This window comes from Nycticebus coucang, chromosome 13 (assembly GCF_027406575.1).
Source record: "Nycticebus coucang isolate mNycCou1 chromosome 13, mNycCou1.pri, whole genome shotgun sequence".
Classification (NCBI taxonomy): domain Eukaryota; kingdom Metazoa; phylum Chordata; class Mammalia; order Primates; family Lorisidae; genus Nycticebus; species Nycticebus coucang.
The window spans coordinates 89962967-89979593 of record NC_069792.1 but is presented as its reverse complement, the minus strand read 5'-3'; the positions used below and the strand labels follow the sequence as shown (position 1 = coordinate 89979593).

The 16627-nt window shown below is 40.3% G+C and overlaps 1 non-coding gene across 1 annotated transcript; it reads left to right on the top strand.

Moving 5' to 3' along the window:
* The first annotated feature begins 13484 nt into the window (after positions 1–13484).
* LOC128564242 (U4 spliceosomal RNA) lies at positions 13485–13621 on the top strand. Its single transcript, XR_008374087.1, has one exon. It is a non-coding gene; the product is annotated as a U4 spliceosomal RNA (small nuclear RNA).
* Positions 13622–16627: the final 3006 nt, after the last annotated feature.

Sequence of the window (16627 nt, the reverse complement as noted above, 5' to 3'; positions counted from 1 at the left end):
CCCACTTCCCCCTATTGTTAAGTTGTAGTTGGGTTATAGCTTTCATGTGAGAGTCCCAAATTAGTTTCATAGTAGGGCTGTGTACATTGGATATTTTTTCTTCCATTCTTGGGATACTTTACTAAGAAGAATATGTTCCAGCTCCATCCATGTAAACATGAAAGAGGTAAAGTCTCCATCTTTCTTTAAGGCTGCATAGTATTCCATGGTATACATATACCACAATTTATTAATCCATTCGTGGATCGATGGGCACTTCGGCTTTTTCCATGACTTAGCAATTATGAATTGGGCTGCAATAAACATTCTGGTACAAATATCTTTGTTATGTTGTGATTTTTGGTCTTCTGGGTATATGCCCAGCAGAGGAATTACAGGATTGAATGGCAGATCTATTTTTAGATCTCTGAGTGTTCTCCATATATCCCTCCAAAAGGAATGTATTAATTTGCATTCCCACCAGCAGTGCAGAAGTGTTCCCTTTTCTCCGCATCCACGCCAACATCTCTGGTCTTGAGATTTTGTGATATAGGCTAGTCTCATTGGAGTTAGATGATATCTCAAAGTAGTTTTGATTTGCATTTCTCTGATGATTAAAGATGATGAGCATTTTTTCATATGTCTGAAGGCCGTGCGCCTGTCTTCTTCAGAGAAGTTTCTCTTCAAATCCCTTGCCCAGCCTGCGATGGGATCCCTTGTTTTTTTCTTGCTGATGCGTTTGAGTTCTCTGTGGATTCTGGTTATTAAACCTTTGTCAGAGTTATACCCTGCAAATATTTTCTCCCATTCTGAGGGCTGTCTGCTTGCTCTGCTTACTGTGTTCTTAGCTGTGCAGAAGCTTTTTAGTTTGATCAAGTCCCAGTAGTGTATTTTTGAAGCTGCTTCAATTGCCCGGGGGGTTCTCCTCATGAAATACTCACCCAGACCAATTTCTTCAAGGGTTTTCCCTGCATTCTCCTCTAGTATTTTTATAGTTTCATGTCTTAAGTTTAAATCTTTAATCCAATGAGAGTCTATCTTAGTTAATGGTGAAAGGTGTGGGTCTAATTTCAGTCTTCTGCAGGTTGCCAGCCAGTTCACCCAGCACCATTTGTTAAATAGGGAATCTTTTCCCCACTGAATGTTTTTAATTGGCTTGTCAAAAATCAAATAGCGGTAAGTAGCTGGATTCATCTCTTGGTTCTCTATTCTATTCCAGATATCTACTTCTCTGTTTTTGTGCCAATACCATGCTGTTTTGATCACTATCGATTTGTAGTAAAGTCTGAGGTCTGGTAGTGTGATTCCTCCTGTTTTGTTTTTATTTCTGAGTAATGTCTTGGCTATTCGAGGTTTTTTCTGATTCCATATAAAACGAAGTAATGTTTTTTCAAGATCTTTAAAATATGACAGTGGAGCTTTAATAGGGAGTGCGTTGAAAGTATATATTGCTTTGGGTAGTATGGACATTTTGATAATGTTGATTCTTCCTAGCCATGAGCATGGTATGTTTTTCCATTTGTTAACATTTTCAGCTATTTCTTTTCTTAGAGTTTCATAGTTCTCTTTATAGAGATCTTTCACGTCTTTTGTTAGGTAAATTCCCAAATATTTCATCTTCTTTGGCACTACTGTGAATGGGATAGAGTCCTTAACTGCTTTTTCAATTTGACTGTTGTTGGTGTATATAAAGGCTACCGATTTATGAATGTTGATTTTGTAACCTGAGACGCTGCTGTATTCCTTGATCACTTCTAGGAGTTTTGTAGTAGAGTCCCTAGTGTTTTCCAGATACACAATCATATCATCTGCGAAGAGCGAGAGTTTGATCTCTTCTGACCCTATATGGATACCCTTGATCGCCTTTTCTTCCCTAATTGCGGTGGCTAAAACTTCCATTACAATGTTGAAAAGCAATGGAGACAATGGGCAGCCTTGTCTGGTTCCTGATCTGAGTGGAAATGATTCCAATTTAACTCCATTCAATATGATATTGGCTGTGGGTTTGCTGTAGATAGCCTCTATCAGTTTAAGAAAAGTCCCTTCTAGACCAATTTTCTTGAGTGTTCTGATCATGAAGGGATGCTGGATATTATCAAAAGCTTTTTCTGCATCAATTGAGAGAATCATATGGTCTTTGTTTTTTAATTTGTTTATGTGCTGAATTACATTTATAGATTTACGTATATTGAACCAGCCTTGAGACCCTGGGATAAAACCAACTTGGTCATGATGTATAATTTGTTTGATGTGTTGCTGGATTCTGTTTGTTAGGATCTTGTTGAATATTTTTGCATCTATATTCATTAGTGATATTGGTCTATAATTTTCTTTTCTTGTTGGGTCTTTTCCTGGTTTGGGGATCAGGGTGATATTTGCTTCATAGAACGTGTTGGGTAGTCTTCCTTCTTTTTCTACATTTTGGAACAGGTTGAGTAATATAGGTACTAATTCCTCTTTAAAGGTTTGGTAGAATTCTGACGTGAAACCATCTGGTCCCGGGCTTTTCTTTTTAGGGAGGTTTTGTATAGTTGATGCTATTTCTGAACTTGTTATGGGTCTGTTCAACATTTCCACTTGATTCTGGTTAAGTCTTGGAAGGTGGCGTGCTTCCAAGTACCGGTCTATTTCCTTCAGATTTTCATATTTCTGAGAATAAAGTTTCTTGTAATATTCATTAAGGATTTTTTGGATTTCTGATGAGTCTGTGGTTATTTTGTCTTTGTTGTTTCTGATTGATGATATTAGAGATTTTACTCTTTTTTTCCTGATTAGGTTGGCCAGAGGTTTATCTATTTTATTGACCTTTTCAAAAAACCAGCTTTTTGATTTATTGATCTGTTGTATTATTCTTTTGTTTTCAATTTCATTTAATTCTGCTCTAATTTTGGTTATTTCTTTTCTTCTACTGGGTTTGGGGTTGGAATGTTCTTCCTTTTCCAGTTGCGTGAGATGTCCCATTAAGTTGTTAACTTCCTCTCTTTCCGTTCTCTTGAGGAAGGCTTGCAGTGCTATAAATTTCCCTCTTAGAACTGCCTTTGCAGTGTCCCAGAGGTTCTGATAGCTTGTGTCTTCATTGTCATTTTGTTCCAAAAAATTGGTGATTTCTTTCTTAATCTCATCTCTGACCCAGCTATCATTCAGCATAAGGTTATTTAACTTCCATGTTTTTGTATGGGTATGCAGATTCCTGTTGTTACTCAATTCAAGTTTTATTCCATGATGGTCCGAGAAGATGCATGGAATAATTTCTATTCCTTTAAATTTACTGAGGTTAGACTTGTGACCTAAAATGTGATCAATTTTGGAGTAAGTTCCGTGGGCTGATGAGAAGTATGTGTATTCAGTTTTGTTGGGATGAAATGTTCTGTAGATGTCTGCTAAATCTAAATACTGGATGGTTAGGTTTAAATCTAAGATTTCTTTGCTCAGCTTCTTTCTGGAGGATCGATCCAACACTGCCAAGGGAGTGTTGAAATCTCCAACGATTATGGAGCTGGAGGAAATCAAGTTACTCATGTCTGTTAGAGTTTCTCTTATAAATTGAGGTGCATTCTGGTTGGGTGCATAGATATTAATAATTGAGATCTCGTCATATTGAGTATTACCCTTAACAAATATGAAGTGACCATTCTTGTCCTTCCTTACTTTTGATGGTTTAAAGCCTACTGTATCTGCAAATAAAATTGCAACACCTGCTTTTTTCTGATTACCATTTGCCTGAAATATGGATGACCATCCTTTCACCCTGAGTCTGTATTTGTCTTTTAAGTTGAGATGTGACTCTTGTATGCAACAAATATCTGGCTTAAGTTTTTGTATCCAGTCAGCTAACCTATGCCTCTTTAGAGGACAGTTTAAGCCATTCACATTGATGGAGAGTAAGGATAAGTCTGGTGGAATTTTGGGTATCGAGTTTTTCAAAGGTCCAGTGGACATTTTTAATCCTTTCGCCAGTGTGGAAGTTGGAGTTTGATCCGAAGTTTCTGAGTGAGTTTACTTTTGTGGTATAGGATTGGGTTGGTCATTGTGGAGGATAGGTCTGAGAACATCCTGAAGAGCTGGTTTACTTATGGCAAATTTTTTCAACATATGAATGTCATTGAAGTATTTAATTTCTCCATCATAGATGAAACTCAGTTTAGCTGGATACAAGATCCTGGGTTGAAAGTTTTTTTGCTTTAGGAGATTAAAAGTTGATGACCAGCCTCTTCTTGCTTGAAAAGTTTCAGCAGAGAGATCTGCAGTTATTCTAATATTCTTACCTTTGTACGTTATAGTTTTCTTTCGCCGGGCTGCTTTGAGAATCTTCTCTTTCATGTTAACTTTAGTGAAGCTAATTATGATATGTCTGGGAGATGTCTTTTTGGGGTTGAATCGTGCTGGGGTTCTGAAGCTGTCTGCTATCTGAATTTCAGATTCTCTAGGCATGTCTGGAAAATTTTCTTTCATAATTTCATGTAGAAGGGCCTCTGTGCCCTTGGCTGCCACATCATCAGCCTCCGAAATTCCTATAACCCTTATGTTATGTTTTTTCGAATTATCTGAGAGCTCTCTGAGTGAGTGATCCGTTTTTGCTCTCCATTTCTCTTCCTCTTTGAGAGATTGGGAGCGTTCGAAGACTTTATCTTCAATGTCAGAAATCCTTTCTTCTGCTTGCTCCATTCTGTTACTGAGGGATTCTACTGTATTTTTCATATCTTTGAGGGCTGTAAGTTCTTGTTTCAGTGTGTCTAAGTCTTTGGTGGTTTTGTCTTTAAATTCGTTAAATTCTTGAGACAACTTTTGAATTTCTCCTCGAATTCCTAATTCCATTTTATTAATCTTGTCTACAAACCAAATTCTGAATTCGACTTCTGACATCTCAGCCAGTTGTTTATGAATGGGATCTTCAATCACATCTGCCGTATCTTTTCTTGGGGGGGTTGATCTATTCTGGTTATTCATGTTACCAGAGTTTTTCCGCTGATTCCGCCCCATGGTTTACTCCCTTTGGTTTTTCCCCTGGGGTTTTATCGAGGGCCCGTATAGTGTTGTGGCCTGAGAAACTGGGGCCCTGTCTGGTGTGGTGGAGCAAAGTGGTTCTGTCTTGTTTTCAGCTGGTTTCTGTTCGATCCTATTGCAACTTCTACTCTGGCTTGAAGTCTCAGCTGTGTGAAAAAATCAGCAATTAAGTCACCCCGCCTGCCCACCTCTGGCCCCAGTTGGAAAAGGAGAATCAAACCTTCCTACAATCGCACACCCAGGGCACCACCTGAAAAGTCCTCAGTCTATTAGCCCAGTTCAAAAGGTCCGAATCAACTGTCTCAATCGGCACTTGTCTCAGGTGGAAGGGTTCAAGAGGTCTCTGGGAACTGGATCACAGGGGCCTGGTGACTCCTCTGAGACAGCTCACCCCAGTGCAGCGTGGAATCAGGAGGAGCCACCCCGCAAACAGAGCAGTCTGGGAAGGTTGACGTCTTCTTCCCCACTTTGCCCCTCCGTCGGACCCAGTCACTGGTATCTCTGCAGATGGCTAACCCAGTTGCCTGCAGTGAACAGACACTCCAGGGGTTTGCACCTGCCTGAATCGCGAGGAAGTCTGCCAGGCCCCCGCAGACTGCCGCTATCTAGCAGGAGGAGATGGGGCCTGACATCTTTGAGTGTTTGATGCAGGTGATGGGAAGGAGGTGTTCACTCAGGCTTAGCCCCGTCCCTGATGGATGCTGCTAACAGAACAGAACAGAACAGACAACTTTGTGAGGTTCTGTCTCTGTTCCTGTCATCGCCTACAGGAGACGGGCTGTTTTGAGTTCAAACGTCTTTGCTGCTGGAGAATTGCGTCTGAACACCTCTCTGGGTCGGCCCCGCCCTGGAGGCTTCTGGGTTTGTGAGCCGTGACACCGGTGGCCTCCTCTGGTTGCCCAGGGAGACAGGGGGTGTGGCCTCAGAATATCCAGAAGTGAGCGTTCTGCCGTTAAAGAAAAAACGGCTGTTGATCTACCTCCAGGGAACTGCTGCTCTGGTGTGGGCACTCAGGCGACCCTTTTCTCCTCTGTCCCGCGCCCCAGAGTCAGCACTGAGCGGCTGCAGTTTGTGCTGGGTCCACACCCCTTAAGAGATCCCCCAAGAATCAGAACTCTTGGGGGATGGGCCCCCAGACCCGGATTGGGAGTGGGGCGGGGGGAAGCTAGAGTTTCATTCAGTTTCACGCAATACTACGGTCCGGGGAGGGCTCCTGCACTGCACCGCAGGGAAGTGCCGCCAAGGCTTGATTTCCCCTCAGCGGAGTGCCCTCTCCTTGCTCACGTGTCCCAGAGTCAGCGCTGACCTGACGCAGCTCAGGCACTGTGCACTCCCCTCGAGAAATCACCCAAGGAGCCGAACTCCGGAGGGATAGGCCCTCAGACCCCGAGTGAGAGTAGGGGCTCTCAGCTCTCAGCGGGGAGGCCAGAGTCTTATTCAGTCTTGTGCCCGGGGAGGGCTCCTGCACTGCACCGCAGGGAAGTGCCGCCAAGGCTTGATTTCCCCTCAGCGGAGTGCCCTCTCCTCGCTCACGTATCCCAGAGTCAGCGCTGACCTGACGCAGCTCAGGCACTGTGCACTCCCCTCGAGAAATCACCCAAGGAGCCGAACTCCTGGGGGATAGGCCCTCAGACCCCGAGTGAGAGTAGGGGTTCTCAGCTCTCAGCGGGGAGGCCAGAGTCTTATTCAGTCTTGGGCCCCGTATGCCCGGGGAGGGTTGGTGCACTGCACCGCAGGGAAGTGCCGCGAGGCGTGACTCCCCCTCAGCCCGGTGCCCTCTCCTCACTCGCGGGCCTCAGAGTCAATGCTACCAGTCGCAACTCGGGGACTGTCCACTCCCCTTGAGAAATCACCCAAGGATCCGAAGTCCTGGGGGACAGGCCTCCAGACCTCAGTGGGTGGGAGGGGAGCGCCGGGGATTCAGGGTTGCCGGCAAAGGATTCCCAAAGTTTTATTCAGCCCTATGTCCGGCAGGAGAACGCCACGGCACCCCAGTAGGGGAGGTAGGTCCAGTTTTTAGAAGGTCTTTCCCGTGGAGTGTAGTGGGAGGGCCTTTAATTTCTGCCCGCTTGTTAAATTGTGGGGCTCTTGAGCCGGTCTCATGGGGGAGGGGGACTCCCGTCCGCTTGGTGGTGGATTTTGTACCTTTTGTTTGCGTCCTTGTGGTCACAACTTGCCTCAGCGGTGTTGATGTGCGTTCTTCAGCCTTCTCTCTTGGTGAGGCTCAAGTCCACCAGGATACTTACTAAATTCCTGTCCCTTAACTCTCCTTCTGGACGGGAGCCTTTGTTGAAAGCTGGCTTCAGTCCGCCATCTTGTCTCCCTCCCCAGACTTTAAATTTTTCAAAGGAGTGTTTATACTTCCACACAAAGCATGAATTTGATGAAGGCAAGGATGGATTTGAAAAGACTAATAAGGACACAAGTATAACAGAACCACACATGCTAGTGGCTTTAACTAGGATAAAGAGTGTATGACAAGAGAGAACAGAGTCAAGTGAACGATGTGAAAAGTATGTAGGGAGCATAATCTATCAGCTAATGGTGATTTGTTCCATGTGGGGGGATAAAAAAAGTGATTCAAGGTTAATTTAAAGTTTTTAATTTTCATAATTTTTGGATGGTAGTAACATTTATCAATATGGGAAACCCCAGGGAAAGCGCATGTTTTGAGTGGGGTGGCCATAGCTATACCACCTGACATATACTAAGCATTTATTATAGACCAGCGGTTCTCCACCTGTGGGTTGCAACCCACAGGAACTGTATTAAAGAGTCGCGGCCTTAGGAAGGTTGAGAATCACTGCTATAGACCAATGGCTGCTACTGTTCTAAACAGCCCTGCCTAATTTTCTAATGACTTTGAAGTACAAACAGTTGTGAATAGTTTTTGTACTCCCCCATACTCACATAGTTGGTACCTGAAAAGACTGGAATTTCAGTACAGGTCTTCTAATCTCAGAGGCCTGACATTTACTTATTACCCTGTATGAGGGTTTATGTAAAAATGCTCAATAGAAAGTGAAATATGTAGGCCTAGAGCCCAGAAGCAAAGTCTAAGCAAGAAACAGACAATGGGGTGTCACTCTATTCATAATAATAGACTATAAAATCGCACAGCTTAACACAATCAATGATTGCTTCTTGCTCACACAAAGCCCAGAGTGAATGTCCCTTTCTGGTGGCTCTTCTAGGCTCCCCTCTGTGTGTTGACTCGGGGATCTCGGTTTCTTCCAACTTTAAGGCAGTTTCCCCACTCAGTGGGACCTTTTTGGAGTCCTCTATTGGTTCCTCTGCCTTTGGCTGGCTGATGGGCTGTGGGAAAGAGAGTGAAAGATTTATCAGGGTGTTTTTAGGGACCACTACTACATTAGTGGCATATATTATTTCCACCCAAATTACAGTGGCCGGAACAATTCATGTGGCCCCACATAATCACTTAAATTTAGCTCTGAGCTCAAGAGGAAAATAGAGATCACATACAGGTGGAATTGAAGCCATGGGAGTGAATGCACTCACCTGGTGAACTGAGTATAGAATTAGAAAGATGGCCTAAGTCAGAGATTTGACAAGATCTTCAAGATAATGATGATGATTAATAACAGCTGAAACTTTTAGCGCATCTACCGTGCTCCAGGTGCATTTACATATATTAATTCCTGTACTTTTTACAAAAGCCCTTTGAGATACTATTATTATACCTTTTTATATAGATAAAGAAACAAAGTTACAGAGATAGTAAATAACTCTCCTGAGGTCACATGCTAAGTGGCAGAATAAGAATTTGAATGCATAGTCTGATTCTAAAGTCTGTGAGTTTAATCTATGTCATATGATACATAATTGCTAACTTCAAATACTTGAAAAATGTCACATTAATATGTAAGTATCTTTGCTAGGGGCTCCTAAGGGATAGGGCTATAACTAACAAATGGAATTTAAATGATGGTAGTGTTCAGCCCAGAAAAGGTAGCTCTAATAGAGCTGTCTGAAAGGAAGACAACTGCATCCCAAGACAGTGAGATCCTCATCAGGGGAGGTACTCAAGCATGAGACCAACAAACCCTTGGTAAGAGGATGTCAGAGAGGATTCAAGCATCACATGAGTGCTTGGGAAAGAGAACATTTACATTTATTTGCTGATTTCTCCCAGTGAGTGTATAATAGTCGTGCCAATCTGATTTCTGAATTAGCTACTTAAAGTAGTAAGTTCCAATTCCTGTAACTTCTAAGTACTGGGCCTGAAAGTAGGCAGAGAAAGGGAAAAAAACATACAAGACTAATAAGCCTATGTTCTTGAAAATCTAATAATTTAGAGATAGAAGTCATATGCTTACATATCATTCCTGCAAATTACCAGAGAGCCGCCTACTTGGAATCTCATCTGGAAAGGATTGAGAGGTGATTTATAGACGGCAGAGGAGCTCAAGGTTAGCTCAGGTGTGTTGATTCTCCAAGGCCCTCTTTCCCTTCCTCTAGCAATGTGGTTCTCCAACTTTAGCATGTATCTGAATCACCTGGAGGGCTTGGTAAGCCAACTTTCTTACTCAGTAGTTTTGGGTTAGGGCTTGCATTTTTAACAAGTTCACAGGTGATGGTAACTTTGCTGGTCACACTTTGGGTATCATTACTCTAACCTAAGACTTAGTTCTCAATAGTGTCATTCTCTGCTGTTTATGTGTCTGGCTTCTCTTTCTGAACTGGAATAAGGACCACCTGGTTTGTCCTTGTATAACTAGGGCCTAACTTACTGTTCCTCAATATATTTGTGTTAAGTAAACAATTTAAAAGAAATATGTAGTTTCTAGAAGCACAAAGGGAGAAGGAAACGATGGGAGTCTTTCAGAGAAAGAATCTTATGTCATCTCCCACGTTTGGAAACATGATTCATGCAAAGAGATGTCTAGGCTGAAAAGCAAACTTACGCACATACGAAAGTGTATACAGATACACCTTTTGTAATTATGTACATCAGGATAGAGTCCTCAAATGAGCATCAGAATATTTCCCTCTTACCTTTCTTTCTCATCATTTTCCTTCCTCTTTCGACTATCACAAACACTTCAGGAAGGAAAATATTCTTTCATGTGCAGTGAATATAATTTGCCTCTTCCTGGAGTCCATTCCCTTTGGACTGGCTTTGGCTGAACTTTGCAGTCTTCACTGAAGGGGGAACCCTTTCCCACTGTTCTCTGGGAGAGCAGCCCCTTTGAAGTCACAGCTGGCTTGACTAAACTCATTTCCTCCATCCACAATGTGTGTCTGATGTAGTGTTGGCTGAGGCTCCCTCTTGCCGGCTCCCGCTGTTGAACCAGACCCAAGTGCAATGTTTAATGTGAGTGTTTGGCTTGGCTTAAATTTGGCCAAATCATCTGTACTTTGTTTCATTTGAAAGCCCTACTTTTTTTCTTCTCTCTCTCTCCACTAGTTCATTCCAGATGTTTTTGATTTGTCCTTTTATGGTCTGCTCCACCCAGTTCCTAAATCAGTAAATCATTTTCATGCTTCTTCCAAAATCTAAGGAAAGAGAATTCTCAATTAGAGAGAAACTGATTATAGATTTCATAGAGCTTACACTCAGGGACAGCTGCTCTTCTCAGTAGCTACCTTTGAAAGGGGAAATGTCTTATGACTGAGAACACCTAGATTTTGCTTCAATGTCTTTTCAACTTCTTAGCATTTGTAATAGGGGATTAGACATAATGTTGATTTGCCAATATTATAAATACCCAAGCTCATCCTCTGCTTCAGGCTTGATATAATTGCTATTTTGCTTAAAGTCATTCTGTAACTAAGATACAAATGTAGATTCCCATTCTACAGACTCACACGTGGCCGTGGAAAGACAGACTACCACATAAGGTGCACACACTTCCTCTCTCTATTGTCATCTTTTGCCCTTCTTACCATTGTGGTGGTGATTATGAGTGTGAGGATAGAAAAGATCCAAGAAGGGGAAAATGTTTGCTTCACTGTCATTGTAAAGAGTAAAGAACTCCTCCTGTGTGGATGTCATCGATCTGACGGGCTCATGAGGGAATATACATAGAGAAATCAGTGTACTTCCTGAATCTGGGAAAAGAGTTTTGGATATTTTGAGCGTGGAGATGAGGGATTGAAGGCAATTAACTATGATAAGTTAGAAAAAAATGGACAAGAAAATTTACGAAATTTTGCTCTCATGAATGTAATTTTTCTCTGGTACCTTTTCAAGTGACATTAGTTAAGACTTATATTCCTTTCCAAGACTATTTTTGGAGAGGATATATGTTTTATTTTGGATCTGCTATTAAGATGAGACATACAGATCAGATTACACCTATGAGACTTTGTGCTACCTAATTTATCTCATCCTGCTGTGTTATTATCTGATACGAGGATATAGCAGAAAGCAAATGGTGTTTAAAACTACACAGATGCTCTTTTTTTTTTTTTTTAATTTGGGGTGGGAGGAACAAGGGTTCTTATAGTTACTCATAGAGTAATGCATTTAATTAGGTTAGTTACATAACTTCCCTGAACCATTTCTTAAAAATCACCGTATTGATGTCCAAATTGCAGGACCATCTAAAGAAATTAAATGAGATCATATAAAGTACCTGTCACTGGTAAAATATATAACTGGTATGTTGAACAACATTACTAATGTAATGTAATCAATACACAGCTTCATTTTCAACTTTAACTTTATAATTTAGTCACTGTGAGTGGTTACCCAGGATACTGGTTGAACATTTTGGCAGATTGGCTCATTTTCTGGACATCTTAGACAACAGAAAATTATCCAATCCCTTTGTGTATCAAACGCAGATGAGTTGGAAATGTCCGGTGAATGTCAAAGTCAACATTATAATCTACAAATTAATATTTTAGTCTTCATTCAAAGATAACACCTCCCCAATCCATTCACTATATTGGGCAACCCGAGTAGGCCAGTCCATGTTTGGGAGAGTGGGGAGTATGTTAGCCCATCTTTCCTCTCTCCCTTCTTATTTCCCTCCTTCCCTTTCTCCCACTCCCTCCCCTCTCCCCCTCCCTCCTTTCTCTACTACCTGCTCACCTATTTAAGCTTAAATTGACAACCTATTCTGGATTTTATGCAGGGAGAAATGCAGATAGAAGTGAGAAATTTCTTATTTGATGAATAATTGTAAGCTTGCTTCTGTTATTTGAGCCAGGCTATTGAGTCCAGCTATCTCTTTCTCCGATGTGTATATTTCTGCAGATTCTTTGGAGGCTCCCTCACAGAATCTCTGCATGCCCTGGACACGGGTGTTGCCTTCACTTTTGGTCAGCGTGGTCCTGATACACGTAAAACTCATCTTTCTGACAGTCCAATTAATCTATATTCTATGGATCTTTTGCCATATGGTAGAAGCCCCCTTTGTCAGAATCTGTATTTAAATTGGCTGATATTTCCAATGGGATTCCCTTTCGGAAAACTGCAATTCACACATAGGGGAGAGCAAAAATTCTCTAGCCCCTTACATGTATATTCTTTGGTCATATGATACTCACTGGGCCACTGCATGACCCCAAATCTTGGAGGCACAGGATTATTCTCTTCTGCCAGAGAAACTCTTTTGGCTTAGGGTAAATTGGGAGTGGGTGAGGGAGGGTGACATCACAGTACAACTTTTTCGAAACAAATATTTTTAAGAAAAATATTCCTTCCTAGCTCTACTCTTTAAACATCCTTTTATTAATTTTTGTGGCTTTTAGGTCTATAAGACTCTCACCTTACTTTGAAACATCTACAGGTGGTAGACCACCACCCCTTGGAGTTTCTCATATATTTTATCTTGCTGCTTCAATTAAATCTTCCAAGTTACATCTTGTTATAGTCGACTGTCACCATTTTCCAATTTTACCGCCATTAAATGAAGTGTAAATTTCTTGAAAACTCCAATGATAATAATTTTTGTTCAGTCCTTGACATATCTAATATGGCAATAATCACAAAACAGATATATAAGAAAATAATTTTAATTAAATTGAACTCCTCAGGTTTGTCCTAATTCACACGTAGACAGACATGTGGTATGGTTAAGTGCTTTATAATTACATGCTAAATGAGAGAAAATAAGTTATCCTGAACTCTGACTGCTAATTGGCTCTGTGACATCAGGTGAATCATCATTTCAAAAGACAATTTCTTCTTTATTAAAGTGATATTTTGTTGATATATTCTTTAAACCCCCATTAGCTTTAAAATCCCAATAACTTTGTCATTCTACATATGAATTTTTCTGATTATAACAGTTTTACATATGTGCCTTTTCAGCCCCAGTAGATGGCAAGGGGAATGTTGGTAGAAGCCAGGCTAGCTGTGTGTCTGTATATGCAGACATAGTCAATAAATTGATTCACACCCCAACTTCCATAAAGAACTCAAGTGTCTGGATAAGAGAGGCTAAGATTGATCAAAGACAATGCTAAGGATTCTACTGTTGGGTAACTGTTCCGCCTGGTGAAGTTTTAAGTGATTAAGAACTGGTTAAAGCTTTGTGCAGTGGCAGTATCATAGCCAAGGAGGTTTGTCCAAGTTGTGATAATTGCTAATCAAAAACTTTCCCAATAACCCACCGTGATGACTTGAAATACAGTCAGCACTGGCAATTTTTGACAGAAAAGCCATCCATAAAAGCTGAAATGAAGAAATGGCCACTTTACCTGTGAGGTTTAGGTGAACCTTCTCTGGAGAGAGAAATTTAGCTGAGGCTTAGAAAATGATTAAGCATTTATGAGACAGAAAGGGGAGGAAGACAGATGACCTTAGCCACAGGGAGGAGGAAGTATTGATTTTCTTCAGGATTGGAAATAATGGAGAAAATGACAAAGAATCAGAGATCCAAATATCAGCCTTAGCAACATATAATATCAATGAAAATGCACTTACCTGTGTGGCAGTAATTCTCTTCTGAGACACATGCCCTAGAGAAAGTCTTGTTTATGTGTTTATGGAAACATGTCATAGAATATTCATGGCCTTTTCTCTTAGCGAAAAATGGGAAACCGCCTAAATGTATGTAGTATTTTGATCTATGGGAATACTATAATTTATTAAGATTAACTAGCAATACATCTATCAACATGAGTAAACCCAGACAACATGATATTAAGTATAGTAAAACAACTTTTTATAAGAACATGATAATATGGCAGTATTCATATATAAAGATTATACATATGCAAAACAAAACTTGACATTGTAAAGGCATACTTTAGTATAAAAATGAAAATATTCATGGAATGATCAACACAAAGTTCAGTGGTGGTTCTTTTTGAAATAGGAAGTATATGAGAGAATAATGTGAACAAGAAAGTATGTACAAAAATTGTCAATTATATTGATAGTATTTTAGTTCTTAAGCCAAGCAGTGAGAGGTACTTTTCTTTGTGGTAATCTAGTATTATTCGAGCTTGTCAGATGTCAGAAATATATATGTCATATGCATACATGCACATAATCTTTTTTTTTTTGCTGGCAAATGCACATTGGGACATATGACTTAGATTTAGGACCAGCATGGGCTGTCCACGCTTCTGCCCAAAGTAGCTTCATTCACATCACAAGACAGAGAATCCCTACACTAACGGCCTTGTCATAGGGAAGCAGGAACAGAAAAAAGGAAATGACCCAGGTCTCTGGTAGTGATCCATTAAGCTACCCTGATCCATTAAGGAGACAAATCTTTCCTGAGCAGAGGCATGAGTGAGAGGTAGGGAGAAGCCCAGAAGCTTTTCCTCAATATTTCTTTTTAAAAAAATTCTTTGTTAAATCATAACTGTGTACATTAATGCATTTATGGGGTACATGTGCTGATTTGATATACAATGCAGAATGCTTACATCAAACTGATTAACATAACTGTCTCCTTGCTTACTTATTTATTGTGGCAAAAACATTCATACTCTATTCTTAATAGTATAGAAATGTATCATTGCATTATGCACATTAGGTTGGATCTCCCCCCCCCCAAACTCCTCCCTCTTCTCAGCCTCCCACCTCCCTTCCCCTCTCTTTCTTCTTCTCTCCTTTCTGGACTACAGTTATGTTTTACCATTCCCCTATGAATGTGTAGGTGATTGTATATTGATTTTATAGCAGTATTGAATACATCGGATACTTTCCCCCCATTCTTGACATAGTTTACTAAGAAGAATATGTTCCAGCTCCATCCAGGTAAACATAAAAGATGTGAAGCCTCCATCTTTTTAATGGCTGTATAGTATTCCACGATGTACATATACCACAATTGGTTAATCCATTCATGGATTGATGGGCACTTGGGTTTCTTCCATGACTTGGCAATTATGACTTGAGCTACAATAAACGTTCTGGTGCAAATGTCCTTGTTGTAAAATGATTTTTGATCATCTGGGTAAATACCTAGTAGAGGGATTGTGGGATCATATGGCAGGTCCACTTTTAGTTCTTTGAGTAGTCTCCAAACTTCTTTCCAAAAAGGCCGCATTACCTTGCATTCCCACCAGCAGTGTAGAGTGTTCCCTTCTCTCCACATATATTACTGCAATCTGATAAAACTAAAAAGCTTCTGCACAGCCAAGAGCACAGTAAATAAAACAAACAGACAGCGTTCAGAATGGGAAAAGATATTTGCAGGTTTTGCTTCTGATAACTAGACTCCATAGAGAGCTCAAACTAATCAATAATTAAAAAAGAAACCCATTTTATGTGGGCAAAAGACTTGAATAGAAACTTATCTGAAGAAGACAGGCACATGGCTCAATACTTCTAAGAGGGCAGAATTTCCTGGCATATGGTTCACACTTTCTTATTTTAATAACCTTCAATAGTCTTCAATTTCTACTTATGTAATTTATTAAAAAATAAGTTTTATTATCATAAAGATGCATCTAAGTTATCCATAGTTATTCTACTTCATAAATTATGGCTTTGGTTAGTGATATCAGATTTCTAAAGAGTTCCACATTCCCTTATTTGGAAAGATAAAAGCAGCAAATACATTTTGAATGCCCATCACAAGTAGCCTTTTTTAACCTTGGGAATGATGATGCTTCATTCTGACTGCTTCCCTAAAGAAACATCCCTACTTGAAAATAGTTTGTGAGACAGTGGAACCTTATTAAATGACCTGAAGTTTTTTCCAGGTAACTAGCACACCACAACTTACTTGAGAAAGATTGACAGAGAGCCAGAACAACCTGACAAGGTTAGCAATTTTTAATTAATTTAGGCATTGATTCTGCTTAAAACTGTTGATACACACTATACTTCCCCCAAATTCTGATACCCGTAGATCACTTTGGAAGGCTTTATATGAATAAATGGCTATCATGGCTGGTGAGTGAAGCTGGGTGATGAGAAGGGAGCTGCAAAATTATTTTTGTATTGTGGTTCTACTAAGTTTCAAGGTTTGGAGGAGAAAGCTAGTAAAGAATTAGTAACAAAAAGATTATTGTTTTTTTTCCCTGTTATTTGAATAGTTTGAATATGTATTAATCTCTCCTTAGGTGGGGTAAATAGTTTGAAAATATTTTCTCCCATTCAACAGATTGTCTTTTCACTCTGTTGATTGTTTCTTTTGCTGTTCAATTAAGTCCCATTTGCCTATTCTTATTTTTGTTGTCTTTGCTTTTGAGGTCTTAGTCGTAAATT